We start from the raw sequence: 12369 nt of genomic DNA on the forward strand, positions 1-12369 counted from the left end.
AGGTGTCAGGCAGCAGGGCAGGCACAGTAGAGCTCGAGTCCAGTAAAGTCCAGCAGAGTCCAGCAAAGTGGCAGTCCCTACAACAGCACAGCAGTCCTTCTTCCTGGCAAAAATGTCCTCAGGTCCAGAAGTGTACTGATTTGGTGGAGTCAGAAGTCCAGTTTTTATACCCAGTAGTGTCTTTGATGTGGGGGAGACTTCAAAGAGAGGCCTTCAAAGGGCACCCAGTCCCTGTCCTTTGCGCCTTGGCTCCAGACTCACTACAGAGGGGTATGCATCACTTTGTGTGGGATCAGGACACAGCCCATTCAGGTGTAAGTGCCAGCTCCTCCCTCCCATCCTGCCCAAGATGGGCAAACAGGATGTTAACAGTCTATCAATCAAACCTACGTTCCCTTTCTGTGCAGCTGTCTGGAGGGAACGCACAAGAGTCTAACGGTCATCCACCTAGATAAGTAGTCAGGTACAGGATGGAGTCACTAGACTATTCAAAGTAAAAAAATGTAAACTTTCTAAAAGTGGTATTTTCAGAATTAAAATCTGACTTCCCTATCAGTTGGGATTTTTAAATTGTGATCCCAGTGACACCAAAACTTGGGGGTCTCATCTCTTCCCAATTTGACATCACAATGTAATAAGGCAATCCCAATGTTAGTCTATGGGAGAGATAGGCCTTGGAGTAGGGAAAAATGCATTTAAGAGTTTTTCACTACCTGGACATGTAAAACTTAAAAGTACATGTCAAACGTTTTGAATGCCCTACACCATGCCCTTGGAGCTGTTCAGGGCCTACTGTAGTGGCGACTTAGATGTAATAAAAAGGGAGGTTTGGGCCTGGCAAAAGGGTTAACTTTCCAGGATGACATGGCAGTTTACAACTATTGTGGATTCATTTTAGCACCTTGCTTGGGCATGCTTATTTTAGCTTAGGCCTGTGCCCTTATACCTAGCTGCATGCTTTTATTTCATTTATTTGTTTTTATACATTTTAACATAACTTGCTTTCAGTGGGGATGTTTTATGTTCCTAATCAACTGATATTCTGTGAACATCTGCACCTCTGCTCAAGTCTGTACCTGATAGTTTACCTAGTATTACCAACCACAGGAGTGCAGAGCCAACCTTCGACACTTAGACACATTAGATACATTATCACGTCAGGCCTGTTCTCAGAACTCAACATGGTTTTGTTATAAAAACACCACATAGGCCAAAGAAAGTTAGAGAGGTCATTCCAGCCAAAGGAGCCATCCTATTCTGTGAGCCACCTCATTGCAACTTTGCTGATTTTATCCCTGTCTCTACAACCACCTGAGGAGATGACGGGCACACCCCGTATGGGGTGGGAGTTCCTTCCAGGGACTAGAACCAGCAGAAAGGGCTATCACTGCTATGCTCTCATGTAGATGCTACGAAGTGTAGGTAGGAATTGGTAGGCACATGTTTTTTTCCAATATGCTGTGACTGTTTATCTGTTTCTTACTCATGGTAACAATCCTTACTGTGCTATGTTTCATCCTCCTAATAATCGCAGCTCATATATTTTATCACAGAATGCATTGCTTTCACTAAATACATTGAAAACTGTCCTTCATCTCTTTGTCTGCCTTTGCATATGTGAGACTTGTGCAAATGAGAGAAAAGGGCAAAATCTGCCAACCACGACTTCCCAGAGTGTCATTTTTCTAGACTGACACAAATCTCCTTTGCTTCTTAGGTTTGGGTGAGGTGCTGCTCACTTGCCGAAATGGTTAGGCCGACTGTCTCCAACCTGTGAAGGAACGACTCAGTCACCCACCCCATTGTAAGAGTTTTCCCCATTTGGTGTTCCCAACTATGATCCCATCTTGTTAATATGGCTAATGCACAACCAGTAAATATCCCAGAAACTGTAGACAACCAGTCACACAGTTTTAATTAGCTAATGGAGTAACAAATGAAGGTGGGGATGTTATGTTCTTACTGGAGACAGACGACGCATACAGAACAGAAATGTTCTACTCATGGGTCACCTTTCCTGCAGTAAGTGCAGACTCAAATACATGTCACACGTACAGAATAGCAAATGTACCACAACAATGTAGAGCATACCAATAGTTAGAGATACGTCTAACTTATTAAGAACACCCTGATTGTTTTTTTTGGTGCCCTCCCACATGTAACACAACCAGATAGACTAGATCCCTTAAGCAATGATGGACCTGCATGGCTATCATTGGCTACATATACACCACATCCTAATGTACATGCTATGCATGTTGCTGAAGAAAGTACCTCATACAACAATTTAGTTGATATATATAGATGCTTAATAGAATTTGTGTTTCGGACATAAACACCGCCCCAGCAAAGGCTGCTCCAGCTATAAATCACTCGTTTGTCACAGGAATAAATTCCCAAACTGTCCATACAATAATGGAAAAAGCACCCACTGACCAGGAGAAAATTCTGTTTTGGGTTACACAGAAAACAAACCAGCTGGAAGCGGTGTTTTCCCATACGGGGGGCAAGATAAACATGGAATTCTCATAATGTGCTTGCCTTTTGGAATGGTCACCTCTATAGAGGAATGCACCACTTGGGGCACAATCTTTGCTGCAATATATATCACAAAGCATGGTACTCTAATACTTGCAAATCTTCTGGAAATGTTAAAACAAATCCAAATTGAGCATGGGCAGCCCCTGGCCTGGACTTAGTGATGAAACTAACAAGCAAGTTTGACACTTTTGACAATTTTTCACAGTAAAAAAAAGAAGTTTATGCAACAGATTGATAATTGGTGCAAGCACCAGTGCTGCACCACAACCATGTAGGGTGGGATAGAGACTACCCCTACCACATTATTCTAAGAAAATCTACATCAGAGATCAAATCTCAGTATCCTATTAAACAAGAAGCTAAAGCACTGATGAAAGGAATTCTTACACCACTTGAGTACCAGTGAGTAATCACACCCTGTTTCTCTGCAATGAGTAACCCTTTGTTCCCCGTAGCAAAACCTGACCATTCATATAGAGTAGTGTTAGTTTACAGACACTTAAACAGACACAAATGCATATTTGTAATACAAAATTCACATACATTGTCCCAGTGAACAACATTGTGCACAAAAATACAAAACAACCTTGGATATTTCCAATGTTTTTTTCTGCCAGAATCTAGCACCTGAAAGCGGGGATTTCAGTGCCTTCCAGCGCTTGGCTCTCAAAGAAAATGTTGCCTTTTTCCCCAAGGATATAAGAACAGTCCAGTACTGTTCTCAGCCTGTGTGACATCACTGTTACATTATAATGATTCAAATGTGTTGTTCTGTGTGGATAACATCTATCTCACAGTTAACGACCTCAAAACACATCTAGCCAGGGTGGATCACATTGAATTGGGATTCGCTGCCTAGGGCTACCAATCTAATTTTAAGAAAGTCTAGATTGTTTTTCACACCGTCCTATTTCTAGGCTACAAATTATCAGATGAGGGCAAGAGCCTAGCCTGGCAATTTTTGGGAAATTGCTTACAACTACAGCCAACTAATTCTATCATGGAAACTACAGTCATTGGTGGGTTTCTTCAATTTAGTCAGAACTTACATTCTGGAATATGCACAACTCATAAAACCTTTTTATGACTTAATACATCCAGACTTTGCAAGCAAACATTGGACACTTGAACACAATCAAATTCTCAGAGCATTACAACTAGAAATGCTTGAAGCAAAACACTTATACACACGTGATCACCAAAACATGGTAATCAAGGTAATTCCTGGTGCCATTGGGTTCACCTATGTCACATTTAATGAGGGTGACACAGTACCCATAGCATACAATTTTTAGAAATATGCACACAACTACAACCTAGTAATACCATCAAGAAACTACAATCATTGCTGGGTTTCTTCAGTTTTGGCAGAACCTACATTCTGGAATATGCACAATGGATGAAACCTTTTTATGACTTAATCCATCCAGACTTTACAAGCAAACATTGGACACCTGAACACACATGCATTTTCAGAGCATTATAACTAGACATGCTTGAAGCAAAACACTTACACACACATGACAACAAAACAAACTTGGTAATCAGGGTAATTTCTGGTGACATCTGGTTCACCTATACACCATTGTCAATATACAGAGGGGATACATTTGTATATTACAAATAACAAATGAAAACATCAATTGATCATTGTAGACAATTATTGTATTTTATTATTCTTAATTATTAATGTTTTGCGTCTCCCTTTTTGACTCATATCAAAAGGTGAAATTGCATATAAACACAACTGTATACATAATTACATCACTCTATTCCTATACAAAACAACAAATGCCCAATCAACTAACACACATCCTAAAACCACTCAATTAAAATAAAAGAGAATGAAGAAAAATAGATAAAGGTAGGTAATTTTTGCACTGAAATCAGTCTTTCTTTTGTATAAGCTGCTGAACCTTCTTCCGGCAAGCAGTCCTATACTATGAGGTAATGATATTTGGTATAATTTTCTTTAGGGGTGTTTCCTCCCAACAGCTATACAAAATACCATTTAATTTCCAATGTTCCACTACTCCAAAATTTTAAACACATTCCTCCAAAAAATAGTCGACGCGTTTCGGCATTTCAACTTCTGGCCTCCTCAGGACATCAGACACAGTGCCTATATACAAATTTACAGTAAATTACTATCAATCAACACCATATGAACAACACCATCAATGCTGCGGAAGCAGCACTGTTCACCCTTATCTAACACCATATGTGTGCTGTCACTCTAGAGAAAAAATAATATTTTATATTTTTACCTTATTGCCCAGCACAAACAAGCATAAGTATCCCATCCAAGGTGGCCTGGCTGTCAATAATGTTTTTCATATAGAGCTCTTAATGAATATCCAATTTAAAAAGAAGAAGAAACCCAAAACATGCACATCAAGGCATAACAAGCCTATGTTAGTAAATAAACTCCCTTTTATTGATGTGGTTTTGTCCATGCAAACTATTTACCCATTGGCTGACCTTATTTTTGTATATAGTGGCCTTTCAAAGATTTATTTTCGTGACAATGATTGCCGTTCCTTTTTTATCATCCTCCTGTTGTGCTGAAACCAGTATAACAAACATCTTAATGATCAAATGAATACATGCTGTCTTCGCTTAACACCTGTGATTTATCACCTATAAAGCTACTTAGAACTAATGTTCTACATGCGCTCCTTCATCAACATCCGACGCGTAGGAAGCGCTGGCTTGATCTAAAAATTCCAGCCTTGTGGTATTTCAGAGCGCGTGTGTATTTAAAAGCGGCGTTCCTGAAACAAATTCAATCGGAACGTCTGGCGTGAAGCAAAAGTAAAGACGGACACCACTTCCTGATCGATGGACTAGCTTCAGTTTATATTCACATGTTGGCCATCTTAAAATGTTTGATGTTATGTCGTGAATATTATCTTTTTGTTCTTCATTTAAAAACTTCCAATAAAATATTCGTCTGTAAAAAACAGACCCTGATTTTAATTGAGCTCTTAATTTCGATGATGCCATAATATTCAAAATAGGTAATATTTTTTGTATCGAAGGCTGCACGTGATCCTGCACATAATTCAACACTCAGCTGGGCAGAACACGCTGTGCAGGAGGAAGGTGTCCTAATTTTGATCTCTAATTAATGCCCACATTTCATCAAGATTATTTAGCCCTTGTCTGGCCGTACTGAATTTTTCAATTAATCTTGCCTCCATACGATGTAAAATTGAAGTGCACTCCTCGGCTGTTTGTGTTTTGTCTACTACATACAGGACAGACCATTTTATGTCATCCTTCCTATGGCCCTTTTCCATGTAGTGATCAACTAACGGTGCGCTTCTTGTTTCACATCTAATCCTAGACAGATGTTGTAGAATACGCACTTTTACTGGTTGTGTAGTCTGACCAATGTATGTCAATTTACATGGGCATGTAATACAATAGATTAAATTTCTTGTGGTACAATTTGAAAAGCGGAGTTGTTGGTAACTAATCCCATTTACTTCAATATTTTTGGTGTTCTCTATGTATTGACAAGCCGTACAGTTATTACATTTATAGTGACCAATGAGAGGTGGTAACTCTAACATTCCCCTCAGGTCATTCTGCTTTTCAGATGTAGCAAAGGAAGCATGGACTAGTGTGTCACGTATATTACAACCGCTTTTAAAGGAAAAAAGTGGCTTTTTTATTCCGAAGGGATGTAATATTTTCCAGTTTTTTTCAATGATAGACCTGATTCTATTAGCATTTGGATTGTAAGTTAACATACAAGTTAGAGGGATATCTTTATCCTTTTCTCTTGGTGTTAGTAAAACTTCCCTGGGTGTGTACCAAGTCCGTTTACAGGCCGTCTTTACTGTTTTTCTAGGGTATCCTCTTGCTATCAATCTCGATACCAAATTTCCTGCATTTTTAAAATAGTCTTCTTTATTGGTACAATTTCTACGAATTCGCAAGAATTGATCGTAGGGTAGATTTTCTTTCAGGTTGAGTGGATGATTACTGGAAAAGTGTAGTAAGGAATTTCTATCTGTAGGGACCCTCTTGTGACTCAATCCATAGATCTAAAAAATGAATGCGTCTAGGGTCGGATGACATCGTGAATTTTAAATCAGGAGTACAATGGTTAATCCAGTCATGGAAAGCCAAGAAAGACTCTGAGTTGCCTTCCCAGATCATAAAGATGTCATCTCTTAGCCAACGTTTTACTTTTCTTTGAAAGGGGTTGTTATTATTATATATCCACTTGTTTTCAAAGTAGTCAATCACTAGATTAGCAATTTCAGGAGCAAAGCTGCAGCCCATCGCTACACCTTTGATTTGTAAGTACATGTCTTTGTCAAAGATAAAGAATTTACTTTTAAGGCAGAGTGTAGCCAAAGTCATTATAAACGACGTGGGAACCTTGTGTGACAACCTTCTCTTATTCAAAATATATTCATTATCTCCAAGGCCTCATTTTGTGGGATGTTGGTGTTTAGTGCTTCAATCTCTAATGTCACTAGTATCTGTGTCTCCTTGTTGTAGATGCTACCTTCTAACATATTTATCATTTGCATGGAATCTCGTACATATGATTGAGTGACCCATACCAAAGGTTTTAGAACGGTGTCAACGTATTGGGCCAAAGGTTCAAGAATAGATCCACATGCAGAGATAATTGGTCTACCTGGCGGATTATTTAAATTTTTGTGAATCTTGGGGAGGATATGTAAAAGATGGGTACGTGTTTCACTTTGATTTAGAAATCTGTGCTCCTTTTTTAGCCTTTCAACTTCTGGCCTCCTCGGGACATCAGACATAGTGCCTATATATAAATTTACAGTAAATTACTATCAATCAACACCATATGAACAACAACACCAATGCTGCAGAAGCAGCACTGTTAACCCTTATATAACACCATATTTATTTATTTGTTTTTTTTCATTTTAACATGACTTGTTTTTAGTGGGGAGATTTTATTTTCCTAATCAGCTGCTATTCTGCTAAAGTGTTGTTGTTAGTTCTTTGCATGCCATTTCACGCTGTATCTCTGCTTAAGGCTGTACCTGATAGTTTATACAGTATTTTCACCACAAGAGTGCGGAGTGAACCTTCAAAACTTAGATGCATTAGACACATTATCACATCAGGCATGTTCTCAGAACTCAACATGTTTTTGTTATAAAAATACCACCAAAGACTTTTCTGACCTCAGCCTTGTCTCTACAACCAACTGAGGAGATGGCTGGCAGACCACTGTTTTCAGGTATGGGGGCGGGAGTTCCTTTCAGAGACTAGTATGGGAAGAAAGCGCTATCACTGCTAGGCTCTCACTTAGATGCTAAAAAGTGTAGGTAGGAATTTGTAGGCGCATGTTTAATTCAATATGCTGGGACTGTTTATCCGTTTCTCACTCATGGTAACAATCCTTACTTGCTATGTTTCATCCTCCTAATAATCTCAGCTCATACATTTTATCATAGAATGCACTCCTTTTAATAAATACATTGAAAACTGCCCTGCATCTCTTTGTCTGCCTTTGCGTATGTGAGACTTGTACAAATGAGAGAAAAGGACAAGATCTGCCAACCATGACTTCCGTGAGGGGTCAGAGTGTCATGTTTTCTAGGCTGCCACAAATCACCTTTACTTCTAAGGTTTGGGTGAGGTGCTGCTCCCTAGCCAAAATGGTTAGGCTGACAGTCTCCAATCTTGAAAGAATGACTCATTCACCAATTCCCGGTGATGCTGCTGCCCGAAAACCTGCGGTCTTATCCCTATGGTAGAAGTTCTATGACAAAACTACACGCAAAGGCTCTACAATAGCAGGCCTGAGATATGTTTAAAGGGGCTACTGACGTGAGCGGCACAATCAGTGTTGCAGAGCCCCTAGTAGAATTTAATTTCAAGGCCCTGGGCATATCTAGTGCATTTTACTAGGGGCTTAGAAGTAAAACAAATATTCCAATTGTGGATAAGCCCATCTTATATTTTAAGTAGAGAGCACATGTACCTTTGCACTGGTTAGCAGTGGTAAAGTGTCCAGGGTCCTAAATCCAACAAATGTAAGGTCAGAAAATGAGAAGGAGGAAGGCAAAAAGTTTGAGGATGACCCTGCAGAAAGGGCCAGGTCCTGCAACCATTTTTAGAGAGTTGGTGTTTTCTTTCCTAACAATTGTGTGCCTCTGTCAGTGTCCTGGAGCCCTAGGTCACATGAATGTGAATGGATGTGCTGTTAGTCTTTGTTTATTCCACCCTGACAGTGCCACAAAAGGGGCAAGATGGCTGGGATGGAGCTGTTCCCTGCCTCACATCTAAGGACCTTGACACCTACACACACAAAGGAATCTGACACCAGACCTGCCCTGTCTTTCTTCACCTCAGACTTCTTGGAGCCTTGACAGGGAAGTGAAGAACACTCCAGAACCAGGTGTGGGGGGAGTCTGCCTTGCTCTCCGAGAAGGAAGACTTGACCACCTCCCTTCATCCCAGGCTAACCTGAGTGACTCCATGGATGAGTTGGCTGACCTCCTGTGTGAGCTACAGGAACAGACCAAGATCCAGATGCCTCCCTGTAACTACTCAGCTGATCTGCTGCAACCGAACCTGCCTGGACCTGCAACTGGTTCTCCCTGAGCCCCGAAGGTCTCTGGTGGGGTAAATTCCTGATCCCCAGGAGGTGTCTCAGAAGGTCCAAGGCCATTGGCTGGTACAAGCTGATCTAATAAGAAGAAAGAGGAGCTCCTTAAGTTTTGGGCTCTTTGTGACTTCCAACATGCCTGATCATTTTGAGACTGCTGCCTCTCACGACTGCCAAGATGATGGACCTAACTCTTTGTGTTACAGTGACCGCCAGCAATCATCAGCAATGCAAGATCTGCACTTCGTGGTATAGAAACAATATCCTGCAGTGAAGGCCAGCGCAAAGCTCCAACAATGACCCTACAGGACGCCCATCCAGCTGCCCAACTTCGTTCAGCCTGCTCTTTGCCCTACATCGAACACCACCCACAACTCTCTCCCTGCTCCTCATGGCCTGTTCCACCGAGAATGGAACTCTTCATGCCGGACTTTGAGAAGGTAACTTTTTTAGCAAGACTAACCAGGTTCCTCTCTCCAACCTGTGCTCTATCTAGGTCGGCCCAAACTTGTGACTTTCCCCCGGTCTAGCAAGACTAGATGATCTTGTGTGTAGCTTTCTACTTTTAGGAGGTATATTTACCTAAAGCATTAAAATGTTGAGTCCTACTAATTGGATCTTAGTAATTCTGGCATATATTATTTTTAAACTTTAATCTATTTGTCTAAATTCCTTTAGAATTTTATTTGTGTTTTTTCACTTCATTACTGTTTGTGTACTTTATAAATACTTTACATATTGCCTCTAAGTTATGCTTTGTGCCAAGCTACCAGAGCATTAAGCACAGGCTAATTTAGTGACTTTTGTGGTTCACCCTGTCAGGGATTGTGGTTGATGCGTGAGTGGAGCATCAAATCCCCTCAACCAATAACCCAATTTCTTATAAATATCATCTGAAGGAAGGTAGTAGTTACAGTGAGATGATAAACTTGAACCTCCAAGCAGGAGACTTTACTGAGAAAAGGAAAAGCTCAAATTTGAAGCATCACACTTTACAAAGGGCAGCAGGAGATGTTCAGGCAGGGCTACTTTTTTTAACCTTTTTGATGGATTTATTGGAACCAAAAGAGTGCCTGCCTAAAACTATAAGGTTCACCATCCACTCCTCCAGTGGTATGAGGTACGTATTTAATGTAACTAAAGCAGGGGACGTGCTGTAGGTAGTGGCACTTTTGGCTTTGCCGTTGGCTCCACAAAGGTTGGGAATTAACTCTGCTAGATGTATCATCCATCCAATCCGTGGTTCTGGGCTACACAACGTTTGTCAGAGTTAACTCTGTAAAAGACTGGCAAAGAAATGGTGGCTGTGTTCTATGGAAAGATGTATGGTGTCACTAGCATCTTTGTAATCCCCCAGTGTATTAAGGAGGCAAGATCTGGGTGGACTGAAAATGTACCCATATGTTCAAGATGTATTTAAAATTCCCAGAATTGGTGGTAGACATCCTGCCAGCAGTGATGGGCATTGACTGATTTTCTGCCAGGGTGTTTCTTGGCCAATTTAGTAGGTAAACCTGGATTGCTCTGGTGTGGTGGAACACTCTCAAGATGGCTGGTTATCTACTTCTAATGTGACTGTGGTAATTCTCTAAAACTGATAGGTTAATGTCCAGCTACCAAACTCTAAAGATTCACAATATGGATGAAAATCATTTTACCAGCCAAACTTTGTTTTCATCTAGAGGTGTAGGTATGACAATGACTGGACATGGGTAGAAGGGAGTACATGTTTGAATGCATAGAAGGCATTCTTTAACGAGGAATGGTAGCTACTGGATCTAAAATTGAAAAGTGATATTTAGCATTAGTTTTAATGGATCAAGGTAATGTATGCTTAGGAAAGGGATTTCTTTCTCCCTGGCATTTGTGCATTGAGTGTTTTCCTCAAAGATGCAAAATGATCCATAAGATTAAATAAGTATTACGGCAACATACTCAGGTGCTTATATACCTATGGCAGGTTGTACTCTGTTCTACCAGGGCAGTAGAAGAATTTCCATCACTGTGAGCTTTCACTGACAGCCCCAAACTAGGAAAAAGGTAAGCAGAAACACTTGCCGAAAATAGGGTGAATGGCCTGAAGTACTTTGGCTTATGGCCCAATGTCAGGTGAACCACCAGTTAAAGGTTTTCAATGGCAAAGCCAGCAGCGACTCTGCTTGCAGAAACATTATGCTTCATCTGACTCTAAATAGATAAGAAGACCAGATGTTTAACCCTGCCATGATTGCGGAGGACTACCGAGTCCACCGAATTCTGAAAATGGTTCTTGGTTCCCACATGGAGTACAGTAAAATTCTAAATATTCAAGCTCATTTACTCTCCGGATCTTATTAAGAGTTGAGTGCTTATGGAAAATTCTCCACCAATCGACTTCATATACCAGGGGATGAGGTATTAAGTTATTATTGGAAGAAGATGGCGTCTGAAATATTGTAAACACCCCCATGGACCAATGCCGAGGTTCAAAGAAGGGAGAATTAATCTTTGAAGCATTAATTGAAGGCAGAATTTGCACTTTAAATGGAAGAACTAAATAAGATAAAGTACCTAAATGTACCTTCCAAGCTGGAAATAGGCAAAGTATTATGGATTACATGGTGATAAACATCGAAGCTTAGCATTATATCATAGACATTGAAGATGTGGATAGGGTCGAAGGTGATCATGATCTGCTACTAATGAAGATGGTCCATCCTGATACAGGCTCCTGGAAACTTGCTCTTTGCACTAAGGAAATTGTCCACAATCGCCTTCAGACCAAATAGAAAAAGCATCATAATGGCAGCTGAGTGTGAACATAGCAACTACACCCGTGGTGAAACATGGATGGCATTGTTTTCCACGATTTTAGATCAATCAGGCATTCAGGTTTCCCTTTTGTTACAAACATTTAACACTCTCTTAGTACAAACATCAATGGAAAGAGCTAAGAATGTCAAAAACATTCCACTGGGCAATCAAGGGTGGTTTCATGAGGAATGCTTAAAACTAAAAAAGGTACTATGACAAGCTTTTAAGAATCGGCACTCGAACTATATCGACAAGCAACAATTCTTAGAGTGTAGGCAACAATACAAGAAATAATTAAAATATAAAAAGAAGATATTCCCAAATATGCTTTGGGGAGACCTCCTTGATGTAATCTCTGCAGGAAATTCAAAGAAATTTTGGGAAATAATCAGGTGTGGATGTGAAGGTCCCCCAAAAAT

The sequence above is a fragment of the Pleurodeles waltl genome, chromosome 9, assembly GCF_031143425.1.
Source record: "Pleurodeles waltl isolate 20211129_DDA chromosome 9, aPleWal1.hap1.20221129, whole genome shotgun sequence".
NCBI lineage: Eukaryota > Metazoa > Chordata > Amphibia > Caudata > Salamandridae > Pleurodeles > Pleurodeles waltl.